Consider the following 21,689-nt stretch of genomic DNA (forward strand, 5'->3'; position numbering starts at 1 on the left):
CCCTCCAGACCTGCTGAAATCCACCTTGCCCAGAGTGCACACCTTCTCACGACTGCCCACTAGCGGTAAAAGCAGAAGTGAACCGGTCAGGCCATTTCAAATGGTACAAACGGGTCATATTGGTCCAGAACCCTTGCTGGGTTGGTGAAGACTGTCAGGCTGGCATGACGTGCACCTTCTTCTCTCCAATCCTTCCTTCTTTTTTTGTTACACACTCATCCCCAATAAATATCTCACATTCCAACTCCATCTCCATCTCTGACTTTAGAGCCTCCAACCTGTGTCAGTATGCATTCTTTCATCTCAGCAAAGGACATCTTATGTACATTGGGCCAACTCTTCTTTAGAATTGTACATAGAAATGATCATTGTCTGGGGACTCCTCAACTCTCAAAGAACTGCATTTTTATCTTCCCTGTGGAAACCTACCAGGTGTGTCTAAGAGAAGAAATTCAAGTGACTCTCCCCTGAACATGGTGTGTGTGTCCCAAATGACCTGGTGTTCAGCTATGAAGAGAGTAGCTGTCGTATTTCATTTAATTCTATGTCATCAGATACATCACTAAAAATAAAATGAGTTCAGTCAATGTTGATGGGCAGTCATATAAAAAAAAAAAAATATATATATATATATAGCTTAAAATATACTGCCAAAGAAGTAGATATTCTAACCTAGTCCTCAAAACAAGTGCAGATAAAAATAACCAATTTTTAAAATTTTTTATTTTTTAATTATTTATGTATTATTTGTGGCTGTGTTGGGTCTTTGTTGCTTTGCATGGGCTTCCTCTAGTTTTGCGAGCAGGGGCTACTCGCTACTTGTGGTGCTTGGACTTTTCATTTCTGGACTCAGTAGTTGTGGCTCATAGATTTAGTTGTCCTGAAGCGTGTGGGATCTTCCTGTACCAGGGATCAAACCCACGACCCCTGCATTGACAGGAGGATTCTTAACCACTGGACCACGAGGGAAGTCTGTAATCCTTAAAAATAATTAATTCTTAATGAGTGCTTACTGTATGACATGTTGTTGTTTTCCGGTCACTCAGTTGTGTCCAACTCTTCGCAACCCCATGGACTATAGCATGCAAGTCTTCGCTGTCCTTTGCTATCTCCCAGAGTTTGCTCAGATAACATGTCCTTTGAGTCAATGATGCTATCTCACCATCTCAGTCTCTGCTGTCCCCTTCTCCTCTTGCGTTCAATCTTGCCCAGCATCAGGGTCTTTTCCAATGACTCAGTTCGTCACACCAGGTGGCCAAAGTAATGGAGCTCTAGCATCAGTCCTTCCAGTAAATATTCAGGGTTGATTTCCTTTAGGATTTCCTAGTTTGATCTCCTGCTGTCCAAAGGACTCTCAAAAGTCTTCTCCAGCACCACAGTTCCAAAGTATCAATTCTTCAGTACTCAGCCTTTACCTGCATTGTGACCTCTATTTCTAAAGCAAGGACACAGAAGTGAAGAGACCACTGATTCAGCTAATAAATAGCCCAGCTGGACTTAGTACCTTGGTCTGGCTGAATCCAAAGTTGAATCCCTTAGCCACTTCTCTCTCAGGTTCCTGAAATTTTTACCAGTTTCCTTTTTCTTCTGCTCATCCCTCCCCTCTCCCTTGGGATCTTTAAAATCAATGACATAACAGCAAGAAGGAAATAAAGGAAAACAAAAAGAGCCCAGACATAAGGAAAACCAGCACACTGCAAAAGTATTGTGTTTGGGTAACTAACAGAAATATTTATATTCTTTAAACACAAACACACCTTCTGTCTTAGAGTAAAGCTCACTAACCAGACAGTCCCCTTTTTATATTCTTCTTTTGTCTTGCTTGGAATTTTTTTCCTAAAATGTTATACTGAACCATGAAAGGACCCCTTTACCATGTTGTCAATCCAGTGTACTTCAGAAAAAGACTTTCTCAAAGACAAGCTGTTTGGCTTAAATTAAAGGGTGTCACAGTGGCCAGATGGAGAGCTCAATTTACATTTAATTTTGTTTTCACTGATTTATCAACTATTCCATTGACAAAGAGAGGTGTGACTTCATGGAGTGAGAAAATGCTATTTTCTGCTCATGATTACATTAAAAAATCGAACTGCAGCATGTTCAAAGTTAGCGTTTGACAAAGCTTTTTAATCATAGTTGCCTATCTTCTGAGCACCCCCCAACCTCCAAACTCAGTTCCAGCATTTCACAGAAGTTGAACTCTGCTTGTAATTCATTATGTGACAATCTGCATGAGGAGGGGGAAAAAAAAAAACTCACTCTAGATTTGCTCAGGACAGTGGAAAGACACAGTTCTAAAGTGTGCTTAAATCTATTTAATTGCTTTTCAAATTCTGCATTACTTTGTCTTCCTTCCCCATATTTTCCTAAATTAAGTAGGTTGGAGCAAATCAAAACATATACCATGGGGAGAAAAGGGGGAAATAACTCTAGATAATAAAAAGCAAATAATTCTTTAGGAAAAAGCGTATAATTTGTTACATATCTGAATTGGGTATCTGTACATTTCATGCAATTGAGTACACAAATAAATAAGAAGAGTCCTTAAAAGTTTTTCTCTTTAAAGAGTGTTGGAGATTCTCTGAGCTGTAGAAGGAAGCTAAAACGTATTCAAAATGTGCTGTAGACTAAGAGACAGGCATAGGTGTGTACATTTCACAAATAAGGAAATCTGAACTTAATTTAAAGACATAAACGGAGGACATGCAAGAATTGCTGCAAACAATCCACAAAAGCTTTTACTGGGTGAAGCAGAAACATATGTACTGAGGTAATACGGTATAATGGAAAGAGTGTGGATTTTGAAATCAAAGAAGCTGAAGTTCATATCCTTATGAACCCTACAATTAAATGTGACCCCATGGACTGTAGCCTGCGAGGCTCCTCTGTCCATGGAACTCTCCAGGCAAGAATACTGGAGTGGAATAGCTGTTTCCACTCCTGGGATCAAACCCAGTTCTTTTGCATCATAGGTGGATTCTTTACTGTCTGAGCTACCAGGGAAGACCCCCAAGTAACCCTTACTTTACATAATAATTGCCATCAAGGGCAAGAGTAATGATTCTGGCAATCTGGATATGACAAAGAAAAGCCATAAAGTGCTTCATTTAAGTGAGACGTTGGAAGTTCTTGGACTTAAGAAGGAAAGAGAAAAATCATAAAATGAAGATGCTAAGAACAAATTTTCTTTCAATGAAAACTGAAGAAGGAAAAAGACATTTGTGCCAGTTTTTATGTTGCATATCAAGCTGCAAAAGTTTACGACAAGTGTTTGGTTACAATGCAAAGGTCATCCTATTTGTAGAATCAGACATTTTGAAAGAGAAAGAGACCACAGTCACTAACCTTTTGTTACAGTATATTGTTATAATTGTTCTATTTTCTTATTAATCTCTTAATGTGGTTACTTTTGGAGAGAGGGAAAATGGTGTCTGAAGCAAGTGGCAAGGTTCTATTTTTTGACCTGGATTGGTGGTTACAAAATTGTTCTTGTACAGTTTCACTCAGCTATGAATTTGTTATTGTGCTTTTCTGTAACTGTGTTTTATGTTAACAAAAAGATTTATAAAAGTAACAAAAAATGAAGGTTTTAGAGTAAAATAAATCTGAGTTCAAATCCTGACCTACTATTTATCATCTGTGAGACTGCCAAGTTCATATCTGAGCCTTAGCTTCCTCGTCAATAAAATATGAATAAAAGTAAGTACACCTACCCTTTAGGGCTGTCTAAGAATGAGAGGCAATGATTTATACTGACTGTCTGGCCCAGAGTGGGCAGTTCTGCTGGTATGATCCTTTCCTTCTTTTCCTCTCTACTTCCTATTTCCTTTTGACATTGTTTTCTCTACCAAGGAGTTTCCCAGATGGCTCAGTGGTAAAGAATCTGCCTGCCAATGCAGGAGCCGCAGGAGACGTGGGTTTCATCCTTGGGTAGAGAAGATCCCCTGGAGAAGGAAATGGCAACCCACTCTAGTATGCTTGCCTGAAAAATCTGATGAACAAAGGAGCCTGGTGGGGTACAGTCACAAAGATTCAGACATGACTGAGCAACTGAGCCACTGACTCACTTTCTCTCCCAAATATTGCTGATACTTTTGTTTAATTGGATAATAATTTCAGATATTGGAATATATGGCATGCTTTGAAGGCCTGTTCTAAGTACCAGACTATGTCCTTCCAAACTGCAGGTGAATCCTAGCAGCAATGACTCATGCCCTTGCCAAAGGGGTGATTTTTACTCACACCTCTAAGTCCCAAAGCAAGTCGTTCCACAACAGCACCTCTTATTTCTGTTCAAAAATAATAATGATAACTAATATTTTTCAGGGCAATAGGTAATAATTAAGTTTTTAATGATGGCATGTCATTTATCATAAAACACATGTTCTTTTCATGGAATAGGTACTCAATGCATTTTTTAAATGATTGATTAGGCAGGGTTCACTTTAAGCCTCTTGTACTTGCATGCATACTCAGTCACTTTAGGCATGTCCAACTCTTTGCAACCCTGTGGACTGTACCCCATCTCTCCATGGGATTTTCTAGGCAAGAATATTTGAGTGGGTTGCCATTTCCTCCTCCAAGGATCTTCCCCATCCAGGAATCGAACACATATCTCCTGGGTCACAGGCAGATTCTTTACTGCTGAGTCATCAGAGAAGCAGTCACCTCTCAGGAATGGTGAAAACAAGCTTATGTAGAAAGTGAGGTCAGTAAACTGGAGGAAGTTTTCTGACACAGCTGATTTCAAGTGGGAATGTATAAGAGGATGGTACAGCTCTTTGGTGGGAGCCCCAGTCTGCATTCAGGAAGCCCAGTCAGAGCCTGAGATTTATTTCCAGTAACAGCTGTTGTGGGCTAAGTGTTTCCCATGTACTGAACTGAGTGCTTTCCATGTACTAACTTATTTAATTCTCACAGTGACACTCTGGTTGGCTGTTTCCATTTTATAGATGGAGAAACTGTCTCAGATGTCCAGTACCTACAGGGGAGCTGAGCATTCATTTCCAATTTGACCTGGCTATAAAACACTTACATTTAACTAGGTGATCTCTATTATCCCTCACAGTGCTTCTGTGATTTATGAAATTGCTTCTATGATTTATAAATTTATATAATTGAATATAATTTCAATTAAATGTATAAATTAATATAATTTTATAAATGTACATAACATATACAATATACAGCCTTGACGTACTCCTTTTCCTATTTGGAATCAGTCTTTTGTTCCATGTCTAGTTCTAACTGTTGCTTCCTGACCTGCATACAGGTTTCTCAAGAGGCAGGTCAGGTGGTCTGGTATTCCCATCTCTTTCAGAATTTTCCACAGTTTATTGTGATCCACACAGTCAAAGGCTTTTGCATAGTCAATAAAGCAGAAATAGATGTTTTTCTGGAACTCTTTTGCTTTTTCCATGATCCAGCGGATGTTGGCAATTTTATCTCTGGTTCCTCTGCTTTTCTAAAACCAGCTTGAACACATGGAAGTTCACGGTTCACATATTGCTGAAACCTGGCTTGGAGAATTTTGAGCATTACTTTACTAGCATGTGAGATGAGTGCAATTGTGCAGTAGTTTGAGCATTCTTTGGCATTGCCTTTCTTTGGGATTGGAATGAAAACTGACCTTTTCCAGTCCTGTGGCCACTGCTGAGTTTTCCAAATTTGCTGGCATATTGAGTGCAGCACTTTCACAGCATCATCTTTCAGGATTTGAAATAGCTCCACTGGAATTCCATCACCTCCACTAGCTTTGTTCGTAGTGATGCTTTCTAAGGTCCACTTGACTTCACATTCCAGGATGTCTGGCTCTAGGTGAGTGATCACACCATCGTGATTATCTGGGTCGTGAAGATCTTTTTTGTACAGTTCTTCTATGTATTCTTGCACTTATATGCAGAGTACATCATGAGAAACAATGGGCTGGAAGAAGCACAAGTTGGAATCAAGGTTGCCAGGAGAAATATCAATAACCTCAGACATGCAGATGACACCACCATTATGGCAGAAAGTGAAGAGGAACTAAAAGCCTCTCAATGAAAGTGAAAGAGGAGAGTGAAAAAGTTGGCTTAAAGCTCAACATTCAGAAAACTAAGATCATGGCATCTGCTCCCATCACTTCATGGGAAATACATGGGGAAACAGTGGAAACAGTGTCAGACTTCGTTTTTGGGGGCTCCAAAATCACTGCAGATTGTGATTGCAGCCATGAAATTAAAAGACGCTTTGTCCTTGGAAGGAAAGTTATGACCAACCTAGATAACATATTGAAAAGCAGAGACATTACTTTGCCAACAAAAGTCCATCTAGTCAAGGCTATGGTTTTTCCAGTGGTCATGTATGGATGTGAGTTGGACTGTGAAGAAAGCTGAACAACGAAGAATTGATGCTTTTGAACTGTGGTGTTGGAGAAGGCTCTTAAGAGTCCCTTGGACTTCAAGGAGATCCAACCAGTCCATTCTGAAGGAGATCAGCCCTGGGTGTTCTTTGGAAGGAATGATGCTAAAGCTGCAACTCCAGTACTTTGGCCACCTGATGTGAAGAACTGATTCATTGGAAAAGACTCTGATGCTGGGAGGGATTGGGGGCAGGAGGAGAAGGGGACAACAGAGGATGAGATGGCTGGATGGCATCACTGACTCGATGGACATGAGTTTGAGTGAACTCCGGGAGTTGGTGATGGACAGGGAGGCCTGGCGTGCTGCGATTCATGGGGTTGCAAAGAGTCAGACACGACTGAGCTACTGAACTGAACTGAACTGAATATATACAATAATTTCTGTAACTTTTATATAATGTTCATAAATCCATGTACTTATAAACCTATAAATCTTCTGTGGTTTATGAAATTTCTTCTCCAAATAAATTTCTGGTGATCTGTTAACCCAGCCGTCCCTTTCAGGGACACATATCTTCTTGGTTTGCTTTTTGTCCTTCAGTGATGTAAGGACGAGAAAGCCTCGCTCAGTCTCAGGACAGACCAGGCACAAGGTCTCACCCATGACAGCATGACACATTCATGGGGTATGGGAATTTGAGGATCGCATTGGGCTTCCAGCTAGGGCTCTTTCTTAAGCTCTTTTTGATTTCTAAGAATCAGATTCCTAATATTGAACTTGACTGTAATTCTTTATACTGTTTGCTTTAAGGAAATGAAACACAAACTATGTCTGAGGAAGACAGGACAACAATTACATTTTAAATTAGTCATAGGCTTATCAGCTCCTGCAACTTCTTATAATGGAAAGAAATAACCCAGAGGACACTGTCATGTAATATTAGGATAACAGGCTTTGAGAGGAGTGACATGTTTACGTGGCATGACAGAACTGTTTGATTGCCTTCATTATTTTCTGCTTGGTATTTTTGAACTTACCTAGAATTATTCTCCCTGGTTTACCAGAAGGTCTCGAGTTTCTGCCTTCTTCTAGCTAATAAAAATTCCTTACTTCCCAGGGTCAGGTCCTTATGACCACTTGCCTGACCTTTTAAAATTTCCTAGCTAAAAACCTCCTTCCTGTCTATTTTCTCCCTGAGTCATCCAGCTCATTAGCTGTTAAATTTATCTTCCTGAGGAATGACTCCAATTAAGTCACCTGCCTATGTAAAACATATAGAGTATCTTCTAATTATTAATAAAAATCACCATTATTAGTAGGACCTTCAGATATATCTTTTCTAGCTTCAGACTCTTTTCAACCTGGTTTTCAACTGATCATTTAAAAACAGTTTTTTTTTTTAATTTTATTGGAGTATAGCCAATTAACAAGGTTGTGATAGTTTCAGGTGGACAGGGAAGGGACACTGCCATACACACGTCCCCATTCTCCCCCAAACTCGTCTCTCATCCAGGCTGCCACATAACACTGGGCAGAGTTTCCTATGCTATACAGTAGGCATAGCACTACTATACATAAGGTCCTCATCGGTTATCCATTTAAAATATAGCAGTGTGTGCATGTCCATCCCAAACTCCTTAACCATCCCTTCCCCTCATCTTAACACAATATTGGCCCAGTTGACCCTCTATTTTAAAATACAATGCAGACAGCTGCTATGCTATACAGACCTTTGCACTGGTATTGGTTTTCAAAAGCCAAAACAATATTCATCTTTTGGCTGTTCAGTGGTTCCCAAAGAGCTATGTGTAAGAGACCCTTGAAGATCTTGTTTGACACTGGGCCCAGCAATAAGGGCAGGTAAGAATCATGAGATCAGAAATACATGAAACAGTAGCCAATAAGCAATTTATGCATCACTCGGTTTGTTGCATATAGTCAGCACACAATGCAGATTAGTCGAGGTAGGGAAAAGCAAGCGAGGTCTACTCCAAGAAGTCTGGAAAGGAGGCATCTGGGCACAAAGGCTCCAGTCCAGCAATGGGTCTGACAACAAGTGTGAGAGAAAGTCACCTTCTGCTCCAACAGGGCCTCTGGCAGCATCTTTCTGCTGCATGGATGCAGGTCCTCCAGCAAAGAGACTTTAAGTCACTCAGCTTCATGGTCTTTTTTTAAGGAAGCAGCAGTCACCCCAAGGGAGGGAGTTTTGACTTCATCAGTTGCTCCTTCTGTTCCAGTGATTCACATTAGGCATCAAACCACTCGTGTCAAGTAATATTCTGAGTTTGTCACTCTAAGGCACTCACAGTCCCACAACAGCCCTTCTGAAACAGCTAATATGGAAGTTATTGATTGGCCACTGTGACTTCATTTTAAAGGACTCAACATGACTTAACATAGCTTATAAGTTTCACACAAGATAAGTGGGAATCATAGCACAAAAGAAATCATACCATAATGAATCTTCACCAAAAAAAAGTATTGGTGCCTTAACCCACCACCACATATGGTAAGGTCCTAAACCTGTCATATTTAGAAACACTCTGACTTTGGTAAATTGGTGCCAGACTTCATCCTGGAAGACCTGGGAGTAGTCATGGGCCACAGGAAGCAGGCACAGAGTTAATTAGGCCACGAACCTAAAGAGGGCTGACTGCCGGTTCACAGCATAGGAGATCGTAGTTCCCGGACCAGGGACTGAACCCATGCCCCCTGCAGTGGAAGCCTCGAGTCTTAACTCCTGGACCGCCAGGGAAATCCCTGCCAACTTACTCTTGATTGTAACTAGGAAAGCCCACTGACTTCCCTCATAACTCAGTCAGTAAGGAATCTGTCTGCAATGTAGGAGACCTGGGTTCTATTCCTGGGTCAGGAAGATCCTCTGGAGAAGGAAATGGCAACTCACTCCACTATTCTTGCTGGAGAATCCCATGGACAGAGGAGCCTGGCAGGTTTCAGTCCCCGGTGTTGCAAGAGTTGGACGCAACTTAGTGACTAAAACCCCAGGAGAGTCCACATACAGCAGACAAACTCAATGGAAATTATTCTGTTGACCAACCCTCTTGCCTTAGCCTAGAAAGAAACAAAAAATGACTGAAAACATGAGAATAACAGACCTTTTGTGGAGCATAAACAAGAAAATAAAAAAGAGAATGTGGCTCCTTAAAGCCAGTCAGCAAGTGACTTACAGAATAATAGTAACATTTGAATATTTTTAGATCCAGGGCCTTTGTGTAAATGATCCTTCTAAACTCAGTTTTGAGAAAAACAACTCTCCTTTTTTCATGTCCTACAGTTCATTTTTAAAAATAATTTTCCCTAAGCATCACTGAACACTTGAGAAAACTTGGTGAAAGAAGCATATCCACCAACAAAGCTTTAAGTAGCCGTGGTTGCTTCCTGAGTAAGTTGTGAAGAACAATACAGAAGAGAGCTTGTGTGTGCATCCTTAGAACTCTCTGAGTATTGTTTGGAGCTGGATGGGAAAGAATACTAGTCAGAAGCCCCAAGCATTTTGCATCTTGAACCTAACATAGCTTTAATAATGTATTACAAAAACATGGTATCAGCCCAGGACGAGCTGCAGGGGTGTTTTATTAAATAAGAAAAGAAGATTTATAGATAAGTCACTAAAAAAGAGTTATGGCAAATCATGCGTTTGCTAACAAAAGGTGTCGAGAACAATACTTTTTTTCTCTGCTTTGTCAACATCTAATGCCCATATTTCTCTGTTACAGGATTTATACATAGTCACATCACTCTATAAATTCATCACCATGGATTGTAAAGCATAAGACAAGGTCATGAAGTACACAAATGCATCAGTAATCTGTCCCATGGGGGTTGAGAAATGTTAATGGTGGTGACCTGGTACACAGGGACCCAGCCTCCATTACAAAAAGGACTGACCATCAGTCATCAGCTTTCCCAGGTGGCGCAGTGGTAAAGAATCTGCCTGCCACTGCAGGAGATGCAAGAGACATGGGTCCCATCCCTGGGTTGGGAGGATCCCCTGGAGAAGGAAATGGCAACCCACTATAGTATTCTTGCTTGGAAAATTCCATGGACAGAGGAGCCAGGCAGGCTATAGTCCATGGGATTGCAAACAGGTGGACAGGATTGAGCAACTGAACATGCACGCATTCTGGTGATCATCTCAGTGGGTCATTCTGAGAAATGCCATAAGCCTGGGATTGCTAGAAAAAAACAATGCACAGATCAAGGCTGCCAGGCTACAACACAGATGCATCTGAAACTCTTTGGCTGGAGTGCGTGAGTTCCTATAAGAATCCTTAGACATATTCCCAAGAGAACAGAGACACCAGGGGCATCAAATCAGGAGCCTGCCTGTCCTGTGTACCATGACAGCACCTAAGAGTAAGGAGCACTTGTTTTTGTTTTCTGTAATTGGTATTACAACCTTGAGACATGGTTCCATGCTTATATGTGTTGTCAAAAAGCATTGTATAACCATCTTCCTTTTCAAGATGTTCTGCAAATTCAGCAAAAACCGTTTCAGCACAGGACTCACTTTTAGCTTCCATTTCCAAATACAGTACCTTCAAAACCCATCCCACATTTAGTTCTAAAAACGTATCTTTTCTCTAATTTTTCTTTGGATTTAGGTGTTAGGGATAGTGTATATTTTATAATCTGCTCATCACTTGTCAATGTTCAACTTCAGGCTTTACCTCCATCATATCTGAGTATATAGCACAAGCTCCTCTTTTTCTCTCAGATCTCACATTGCTCCAAATCCTGATCTTGGCCCTCCTGTCCTCATTCTAGACAGAGATAATATGGGGCTTGCTCTGATTTTTAATTTTTATATATATATTTTAAAAAGCTTTATTGAAGACTGAAACTGAAGAGGTAATGAAGAGGAAGAACTTAGTAACAAAGGAGACTGCACTCAGCATAAGGATTGGGTGTTAGCCATCACTGTCCCCAAAGTTCCTCATTTCTCTAGTGTCTCAGAAAGTCCCTTTGCCATCACCTTTCCTCCAGGCCTTGTAGTATAGCTCCTCTTCATAACATGTAAAAATTTGTTTCCAAGGCAAACCATTCAATATCACAGTAATGCCTGACCAGTAATGCTGAAGAAGCTGAAGTTGAACAGTTCCATGAAGAACTACAAGACCTTCTAGAACTAACAAACACCCCAAAAAGATGTTCTTTTCATTGTAGGGGACTGGAATTCAAAAGTAGGAAGTCAAGAGATATGTGGAGTAACAGGCAAATTTGGCCTTGGAGTACAAAATGAAGCAGGTCAAAGGCTAACAGAGTTTTGCCAAGAGAACACACTGGTCATAGTAAACACCCTCTTCCAACAACACAAGAGAAGACTCTACACATGGATGTCACCAGATGGTCAATACTGAAATCAGATTGATTATATATTTTGCAGCCAAAGATGGAGCAGCACTATAGAGTCAGCAAAAACAAGACCAGGAGCTGACTGTGGCTCAGATCATGAACTCCTTATTGCCAAATTCAGACTTAAATTGAAGAAAGTAGGGAAAACCTCTAAACCATTCAGGTATGACCTAAATCAAATCCCTTATGACTATACAGTGAAAGAGACAAATACATTCAAGGGATTAGATCTGATAGACAGATTGCCTGAAGAACTATGGATGGAGGTTTGTGACATTGTACAAAAGGCAGTGAACAAGACCATCCCCAAGAAGTAGAAATGCAAAAAGGCAAAATGGTTGTCTGAGGAGGCCTTGCAAATAGCTGTGAAAAGAAGAGATCCTAAAGGCAAAGGAGAAAAGGAAAGATATACCCATTTGAATGCAGAGTTGCAAAGAATAGCAAGGAGAGAAAAGAAAACCTTCTTCAGTGATCAATGCAAAGAAATAGAGGAAAATAATAGAATGGGAAAGATTAGAGATATCTTCAAAAAAATTAGAGATACCATGGGAACATTTCATGCAAAGATGGGCACAATAAAGGACAAAAATGATATGGACCTAACAGAAGAAGAAGATATTAAGAAGAGGTGGAAAGTATATACAGAAGAACTATACAAAAAAAGATCTTAATGACCCAGATAACTAGGATGGTGTGATCACTCACCTAGAGCCAGACATCCTGGAATGTGAAGTCAAGTGGGTCTTAGGAAGCATCACTATGAACAAAGCGACTGGAGGTGATGGAATTCCAGTTGAGCTATTTCAAATCGTAAAAGATGATGCTGTGAAAGTGCTGCACTCAGTATGCCAGCAGATTTGGAAAACTCAACAGTGGCCACAGGACTAGAAAGGTCAGTTTTCATTCCAATTGCAAAGAAAGGCAATGACAAAGAATGTTCAGACTACCCCACAATTGCACTTATCTCACACACTAGCAAAGTAATGCTCAAAATTCTCCAAGCCAGGCTTCAACATTAAATGAACTGTGAACTTCCAGATGTTCAAGCTGGTTTTAGGAAAGGCAGAGGAACCAGAGATCAAATTGCCAACATCTGTTGGATTATCAAAAAAGCAAGAAAGTTCCAGAAAAATATCTACATCTGCTTTATTGACAATGCCAAAGCCTTTGACTGTGTGGATCACAACAAACTGTGGAAAATTCTTCAAGGGATGGGAATACCAGACCGCCTGACTTGGCTCCTGAGAAATCTATATGCAGGTCCAGAAGCAACAGCTAGAACTGGACATGGAACAACAGACTAGTTCCAAATTGGGAAAGCAGTACGTCAAGGCTGTATATTGTCACACTTCTTATTTAACTTCTATGCAGAGTACATCATGAGAAACGCTGGGCTGGAAGAAGCACAAGCTGGAATCAAGATTGTGGGGAGAAATATTGATAACCTCAGGTATGCAGATGACATCACCGTTATGGCAGAAACTAGAGAAGAATCAAAGAGCCTTTTGATGAAAGTGAAATAGGAGAGTGAAAAAGTTGGTTTAAAACTCTGCATTCAGAAAACTAAGATCATGGCATCTGGTCCTATCAGTTCATGGCAAATAATGGGAAACAATGGAAACAGTGTGAGACTTTATTTTTGGGGGGACTCCAAAATCACTGTGTAAGTTGACTGCACCCATGAAATGAAGACTCCTTTGAAGAAAAGCTATGAGCAACGTAGACAGCATATTGAAAAGCAGAGACATTACTTTGCCAACAAAGGTCCATCTAGTCAAAGTTATGGTTTTTCCAGTGGTCATGTATGGATGTGAGAGTTGGACTATAAAGAAAGCTGAGTGCTGATGAATTGATGCTTTTGAACTGTGGTGTTGGAGAAGACTCTTGAGAGTCCCTTGGACTGCAAGGAGATCCAACCAGTCCATCCTAAAGGAAATCAGTCCTGAATATTCATTGGAAGGACTGATGCTGAAGCTGAAACTCCAATACTTTGGCCACCTGATGTGAAGAACTGACTCATTGGAAAAGACCTTGATGCTGGGAAAGATTGAAGGTGGGAGGAGAAAGGGACAACAGAGGATGAGATGGTTGAATGGCATCACTGACTTGATGGACATGAGTTTGAGTAAGCTCTGGGTTTGATGATGGACAGGGAAGTCTGGCATGCTGTTATCCATGAGATTGCAAAGAGTCGAACAAAACTGAAGGACTAAACTGATTATATTTTATATTTAATTTCTCTGAACAAAATTTTATGCATTTTCTCCAAATCAAATTTCCAAATATCCACAGACATTAAAACTTAAAAAAAAAAAAAAAGTTTTGAGAGAAGACAGAGGGAAAAGCACCTTACCTACAGAGTAATAAGGTAAGGATTACATCCGACCTCACAGAACCCATGCAAGCAAAAAGAAAGTGAAGTGAAATATTTAGTGTTGAGAGAATAGTCATCAACCCAGAACTCTATATGCTGCAAAATTATCCTTCAAAGGTGAAGGAGAGGGGCTTCCCTAGTGGCTCCGTTGTAAAGAATCCACCTGCCAATGCAGGAGACATAGGTTCAATCCCTCATCTGGGAACATCCCACATGCTGCAGGGTAACTAAGCCCATATGCCGCAACTACTGATTCTGTTCTCTGGAGACCAGGAGCCACAACTACTGAAGCCCTTGCACCCGAGAGCCCGTGCTCTGCAACAAGAGAAACCACCACGATGAGAAGCTCATGCACTGGGATTACAGAGAGCCCCTGCTGGGTGCAACTAGAGAGAAGATTCACACAGCAACCAAGACCCAGCACAGCCAAAATTATTATTTTTTTAAGGTGAAAGAGAAATAAAACTTTCTCAGACAAATATAACTGAGAGAATTGTTGCTAGTAGGCCTGCCTTGCAAGAAATGATAAAAAACAGATTTAGAGAGAAGGAAAAGTGATACAGGAGAGAAACTCAGATCTACATGTAAAGAAGAGTTCAGAGAAGGGATAAGTGAAGATAAAACATTCAGTTTTCTTATTTTTTCTTTTATTTTTTATTGAAGGATAATTTCTTCACAGAATTTTGTTATTTTCTGTCAAACCTCAACATGAATCAGCCATAGGTATACACATATCCCCTCCCTTTTTGACCTCCCTCCCACCTCCCTTCCCATCCCACCCCTCTAGGTTGATACAGAGCCCCTGTTTGAGTTTCCTGAGCCATACAGCAAATTCTCCTTGGCTACCTATTTACATAAGTTAATGTAAGCTTTCCATACATCTCACCCTCTCCTCCCCTCTCCCCATGTCCATAAGCAAATTCTCCATGGCTACCTATTTTACATAAAGTAATGTAAGCTTTCCATACATCTCACCCTTTCCTCCCCTCTCCCTATGCCCATAAGTCTATTCTCTGTGTCTGTTTCTCCGTTGGTGCCCTGCAAAGAAGTTCTTCAGTACTGTTTGTCTAGATTCTGTATATATGTGTTAGAATACAATATATCTTTCTCTTTCTGACACTTCACTCTGTATAATAAGTTCTAGGTTCATCTACCTCATCAGAAATGACTCAAATGTGTTCCTTTTTATGGCTGAGCAATATTTCATTGTGTATATGTACCACAACTTCTTTATCCATTCATCTGTTGATGGTCATCTAGGTTGCTTCCATGTTTTAGCTATTGTAAAGGGTGCTGCAATGCACAGTGAGATACATGTGTCTTTCTCAATTTTGGTTTCCTCAGAGTATATGCCTAGGAGTAAGATTGCTGAGTGATATGGTGGTTTTATTCCTAGCTTTTTAAGGACTCTCCATACCATCTTCCATGCTCCTGCTAAGTCGCTTCAGTCGTATCCAACTCTGTGCGGCTCCATAGATGGCAGCCCGCTAGGCTCCTCTGTCCCTGGAATTCTCCAGGCAAGAATACTGGAGTGGGTTGCCATTTCCTCCTTCAATGCATGAAAGTGAAAAGTGAAAGAGAAGTCGCTCAGTCATGTCCCACTCTTAGCGACCCCATGGACTGCAGCCTACCAGGCTCCTCCATCCATGGGTTTTTCCAGGCAAGAGTACTGGAGTGGGTTGCCATTGCCTTCTCTGATAGTGGCTGTATCAATTTACATTCCCACCAGCAGTGCAAGAGTATTCCCTTTTCTCCACATCCTCTCCAGCATTTATTGTTTGTAGACTTTTTGATGAGGGCCATTCTGACTGGTGTTAGGTGATATCTCATTGTAGTTTTGATTTGCATGTCTCTAATAATGAGCAATGTTGAGCATCTTTTCATGTGTTTGTTAGCCATCTATATATCTTCTTTGGAGAAATGTCTGTTTATGTCTTTTTCCCACTTTTTGATTGGGTTGTTTGTTTTGCTGGCATTGAGTTGTATGAGCTTCTTGTATATTTTGGAAATTAATCCTTTGTCAGTTGTTTCATTTGATATTATTTTCTCCCATCCTGAAGGTTGTCTTTTCACCTTGCTTATAGTTTCCTTTGCTGTGCAAAAGCTTTTTAGTTTAATCAGGTCCCACTCATTTACTTTGGTTTCTATTTCTGTTATTCTAGGAGGTGGGTCATACAGTTTTTTTATTCTTAATTGATCCAAGAAATAATGGCTTTCCCAATTTAACAGCAGCAGTGTATTAAATTATGCATGCTTGTGTGCATATCTTATGTACATATATGCTTATGTGTGCTTATATAGAGGTGGAATGAATGACAGCAGTGAAACAGGGACAGGAAGGGAGAATTAGGGCTATTTTGTAATTATAAGGTACTCACAGTATATATAAAGTGGTATAGTGTTATCTGAAAGTGGACTTGGATTAGCTGTAAATGAATATATTGCAAACTCTAGGGTAACCACTTAAAAGAAAATTAAAAAAGGGGAACTAATATGATAAGAAAGTAGAGAAAATAGAATCATTTAAAGTGTTTACTTGGAACTACAAAAAGCAGAGAAAGAATATTTTAAAAAGAACAAAGAACAAGGCAACAATTATAAAACATTTACAAATATGTTGGATATTAATCCAACTATATCAATCATCACTTTGAATTCCAGTGGTCTAAATGTAACAATTAAAGACAGTAATTGTCAGAGTAGATCAAAATGTGAGAGTCAACTATATGTTGTCTAAAAGAAACCCACTCTAAGTATAAAGATAGATATATTAAAAGTAAACAAATGGAGGAAAATAAGCCATGTTAATATTCATCAAAAGAAAGTGAAAATGCTCATCAGTCATGTCTGGTCTCTTTGCGACCCCATGGACTGTAGCCCACCAGTCTCCCCTGTCCATGGTTCTCCAGGGGATCTTCCTGACCCAGGGATTGAACATGCGTCTCCTGCATTTTATGCAGATCCTTCACTGTCTGAGCCATCAGGGAAGCCCAATTTCAGACAGAGTGGACTTTCAAAGCAAGGATAGTTATCAGGGATAAATTGGACATTATTTAATGATAAAGGTGTCAATCCTTCAAGAAGACATAACAATCCTTAATGCATGTGTGCCCAACAACACATCAAAATATTTGGGGTAAAACCTGATAGAAGTACAAAGAGAAACAGATAAATTCACTGTGATAGTTGGACACTTCCACAGTCATCAAATGGACAAATTTAGCAGGAAATAAAATCAATCAGAACAAGGCTGAACTCAACAGCACCATCAATCAACTGAACATAATTGACATCTATAGAAAAATGTATCCAACAACAGCAAATTACATATTTTTCTTTAAGTTCTCCTGGGGCATTCACGAAGACTGACCACATTATGCCTACAAAATACACCTTAACAAATTTAATCGAATAGGAAACATATAATCTATACTCTCACCACATGGAATTAAGCTAGAACTCAGTAACAGAAGGGTAGCTGGAAAATCCCCAAATACTTGGATATCAAACAACTCAGTTCAAAATAACACATGAAACAAAGATGAAATCTCAGAATAAATTAAAACCTTTTTTGAACCAAATAGAAATAAAAATTCAACTTATCAAAAGCTGTGTGATACAGTAAAGCAATGCTTAGAAGTGAAATTTTGTAGCGTTGCATTTATATATTAGAAAAAAAGAAGAAAGATATAAAATCAGTAATCTAACCATCCACTTTGGAAAGCTAGAGAGAAGAAAAATTAAATCTAAAGTAAGAAGAAGAAAGGCAATAATAAAAATTAGAGTATAAATCAATAAAAATGAAAATAGGAAATCAATAGAAAAAAAAGCTGGTTATTTGAAAGTTTATCAATAAGATAACTAGGGAAAAAAAGAGGATGCAAATTACTAATGTTAGAAATGGAAATGGGGACTGTATCATAGACATTAAAGGGAGAATAAAGGAATGCTGTGAACAACTGTATGCACACAACTTTGATAACCTAGATTAAATGGATCAATTTCTTGAAAGACACCATTTTCCAAACTCTCAAAGAAGTAATAGATTACATAATAGGACTGTATTTATTACAGAAATTGAATCAATAATCAATAATCTTCCAAACCGGAAGGTACCAGTCCCAGGCATGTTCACTAGTGAATTCTGCCAAACATTTAAGGAAGAATTTATACTAATATTCTACAATCACTTTCAGGTGAAAGAAGTAGATGTAATACTTCTTATCTCAGGTCATAAGACTAGCATTACCCTAACATGAAAGCCAACAAACTAGAACAGGAAAAGAAAGCTACAGACAAATATCTTTCATGAATATAGATGCAGAAATCCTCAATCAAATATTAGCAAATCGAATCCAACAAGATATAAAAAGAATTATACACCATGACCAAGTGGAATTTATTCAAGGTAGGCAAGGCTGCTTCAAACATTCAAAAATCAAATAATGTAATCTATCATATGAACAGACTAAAAAAGGAAACTCATATGAAAAGAAAAATCACATACTAGGAGAATATATTTGCAAAAGACCTATCTGATTAAAAAAAAAAAAAACTGTTATCCAAAATATATAAGGAACTTATAAAACTCAACAATAAAAAAACTAACAACCCAATTAAAAGTGTGCCAAATGCCTTATTACCCAATACCTCACCAAAGAAGGTATGCATATGGCAAATGAGCATGTGAAAAAGGATGTTCCACATATGTCATCAGAAAAATGCAAATTTAAACAATAATGAGGTACCATTACACACTTAGAATGACCAAAATCCAGAACATTGAGAACACCAATTGTCAGTTACAATGTGGAACAACAGACATCCTAACTTATTGCTAGTAGGAATGAAAAATAGTATATCCACTTTGCAAGACAATATGGTGGTTTCTTATAAAATTAAACATACTCTTACCATACGATCCAGCAGTCAAGTTCCCTGGTATTTACCAAGGGGAGCTGAAAACATATGTCCAACAAAAACCTGCACATGGATGTTTATAGCAGCTTTATTCGTGATCCAAAACTCAGTAGCATCCAAGATGTCCTGTTTTTTTTCTTTTTAGATGAATGAATAAATAAACTATAGTACATGCAGAAAGTTAGATATTATTCAGTGCTAAAAAGCTGAACTATCAAGCCATGAAATGACAGGGAGGAAACATATGCATATTACTAAGTAAAAAAAGGCAATTGAAAAGGCAGCATACTGTATGGTTCTAACTATAGGACATTCTGGAAAAGGCAAATCTATGAAGAGACTGAAAAGATCAGCAGTTGCCAAGGCGACAGAGGAATGAATAGGTAAAGCACAGAGGTTATTTAGGGCAGTGAAACTGCTCTGTGTGATACTATTATAGTTCGGCATATCATTATGAATTTGTCTGAACCTGTAGAATACATAACCTCCAGAATGAACCTAAAGTAGACTGTAGACGTAGGGTGATCGTATGGGAGTGTTGGTTTATCAGTTGTAACAAATGTACCTCTTTGGTGTGGTATGGTATGTTGATAATGGGAGAACCTGTGCATGCCCAGGGAGCTGGGGTTATATGTGAAATCTCTGAACCTCCCACTCAATTTTGATATGAACTTAAAACTACTTTAAAAAATAGTCTATTGAAGAGAAAAATTCTTCTAGAATAACTCTTAATACCAAAATCAGTTCTCGTCAGGATTTTTGAGACAAACAGAACAAATATCATATAGATACATACATTTAGGTAGGTAGATAGATAATTTATTTTAGGAAATTGGCTCACATGATATTGGATGTTGAGAACTCCCACAATCTGCCATCTGCAAACTGGAGACCCAGGTAAGCTGGTGTTGTAGTTCCTCTCCCAATCCAAAGGCCTGAGGATCTGAAGAACCAGATGTGTCACTGGTAGGTCACATTGAAGGCTGAAGAGTCACTGTCAGTCCAAAGGCAGGAGAAGACCAGTGTTCCTCCAACTCGGTCCAGCAGAAAGAATGAATTCTCCCTTCCCCCACTTTTTTGTTCTATTCAAGCCCTCAAGGGATTGCAGAATGCCCACCACATTAGGGAAGGGAATCTGCTTACACAGTTTGTTGTTGTTGTTGAGGTGCTAAGTCATGTCCAACTCTTCTGCCACCCCAGGGACTGTAGCCCACCAGGCTCCTCTGTCCATGGGATTTTTCACGCAAGGATACTAGAGTGGGTTGCCATTTCTTTCTCCAGGGGATCTTCCTGATCCAGGGATTGAAAATGCGTCCCCTCCACATGTCTCCTGTATTGCAGGTGGATTCTTTACCACCTAGCCACCAGGGAAGCCCAATGTACCAATTCAAATGCTAAACTCTTCCAGAAACAACCTTATGGACACACTAAGGATAATGATTAATGGAAATAACTGGATATCCTATGACTATACATCTTGAGCATCCTTAAGAGTTGACTTATCAATACAAATTGAAAGAAAGTAGTGAAAGAAAAATACCACCATCTGAGAATTCCATATCCACAAAAATGAGAGGAGAAAATAAGATACACACAGATAATTAAAAAGCTGACAGAATGAGTCACTAGCAGACCTGGCCTACATAGTAGCTCAGTCGTGTCTGACTCTTAGCAACCCCATGGACTACAGCCCACCAGGCTCCTCCATTCATGGGATTTTCCAGGCAAGAGTACTGGAGTGGGGTGCCATTGCCTTCTCTGATAGAGTACTAAAGAGAGTACTTAAGCTGAAATAAAAGAAAACCAGAGAGTAAAATAAATTCACACACAATAAATAATAAACGAAAATACATAAGTAAACATAAAAGAATAAACGTACCTTTACTTGTAAAGGTTTTTACAAGTAACATTTTTTTTCCTCCTATTTGTTTTCAAAAACAATAATAAAGACAGTATGGTAGTGAAACAGACAAGGACCCTATGGGGCTCCTGGGCAGGGACGCCCCGCCTCCGTTTCTTGTAGGCAAGACTCCAGCGTCTGGGATCTTCCCCGAGTTCCAAAGAGGCAGATTTGAACACTTGCTAATCGAGGGAGGAGCAGCCAGGAAGCTGAGGCAACATTAAAGGGGCCAAGGGAGCTCATGGAGACTAGGAGACTGACTTACTGAGACCCTGCATCCCGATCCAGTCAGCAACCCACCCTTGAACTGTTTCTGTAAACTCCTCGTTAAATCCTTCTGGATTGCGACACAGTTCCTCGAGGCATTAGCCCACTGTGACCGCCTTTCCTGGTAAAGCAATAAAGCTCGTCTCTTCTACTTCATTCAAAATTCTGTCTCTGAGATGAGGTGCACCAGTACACCGAGAAGCTGAGTTTTCAACATCGGTATAGGCATAAGGTTAGACGTGGAACATAATTTAGAATCTAGAAATAAAATTTTACATTGAGGGTCAACGGATTTCCAACAGGGATGCTAAGACATTTCAGTGTCGGCAAAAAACTGTCTTTGCAACAAATGATGCTTCTAGGACAACCAGAAACCCATATGCGAAAAAAAAAAAAAAGAAGTTGAACTCTTACATTATATACAACAATTACCTCAAAATGGATCAAAATCCTAATATAAGAGCTAAACTATAAACTCTTAGAATAAAATAGAGTTATAAATCTTTGTGAC

The 21,689-nt window shown here is 39.4% G+C and overlaps 1 long non-coding RNA gene across 1 annotated transcript in view; it reads right to left on the reverse strand.

Annotated features, from left to right (window-relative positions):
• LOC139179338 (uncharacterized) overlaps positions 1-19,197 on the reverse strand; it is a 47,811-nt gene extending 28,614 nt beyond the window's left edge. Inside the window, exon 1 of the long non-coding RNA XR_011563714.1 lies at positions 19,006-19,197. This is a non-coding gene — a long non-coding RNA (uncharacterized lncRNA). The remainder of the gene's footprint in view (positions 1-19,005) is intronic.
• Positions 19,198-21,689: the final 2,492 nt, after the last annotated feature.

Source organism: Bos indicus, chromosome 24, assembly GCF_029378745.1.
Source record: "Bos indicus isolate NIAB-ARS_2022 breed Sahiwal x Tharparkar chromosome 24, NIAB-ARS_B.indTharparkar_mat_pri_1.0, whole genome shotgun sequence".
NCBI classification, from domain to species: domain Eukaryota; kingdom Metazoa; phylum Chordata; class Mammalia; order Artiodactyla; family Bovidae; genus Bos; species Bos indicus.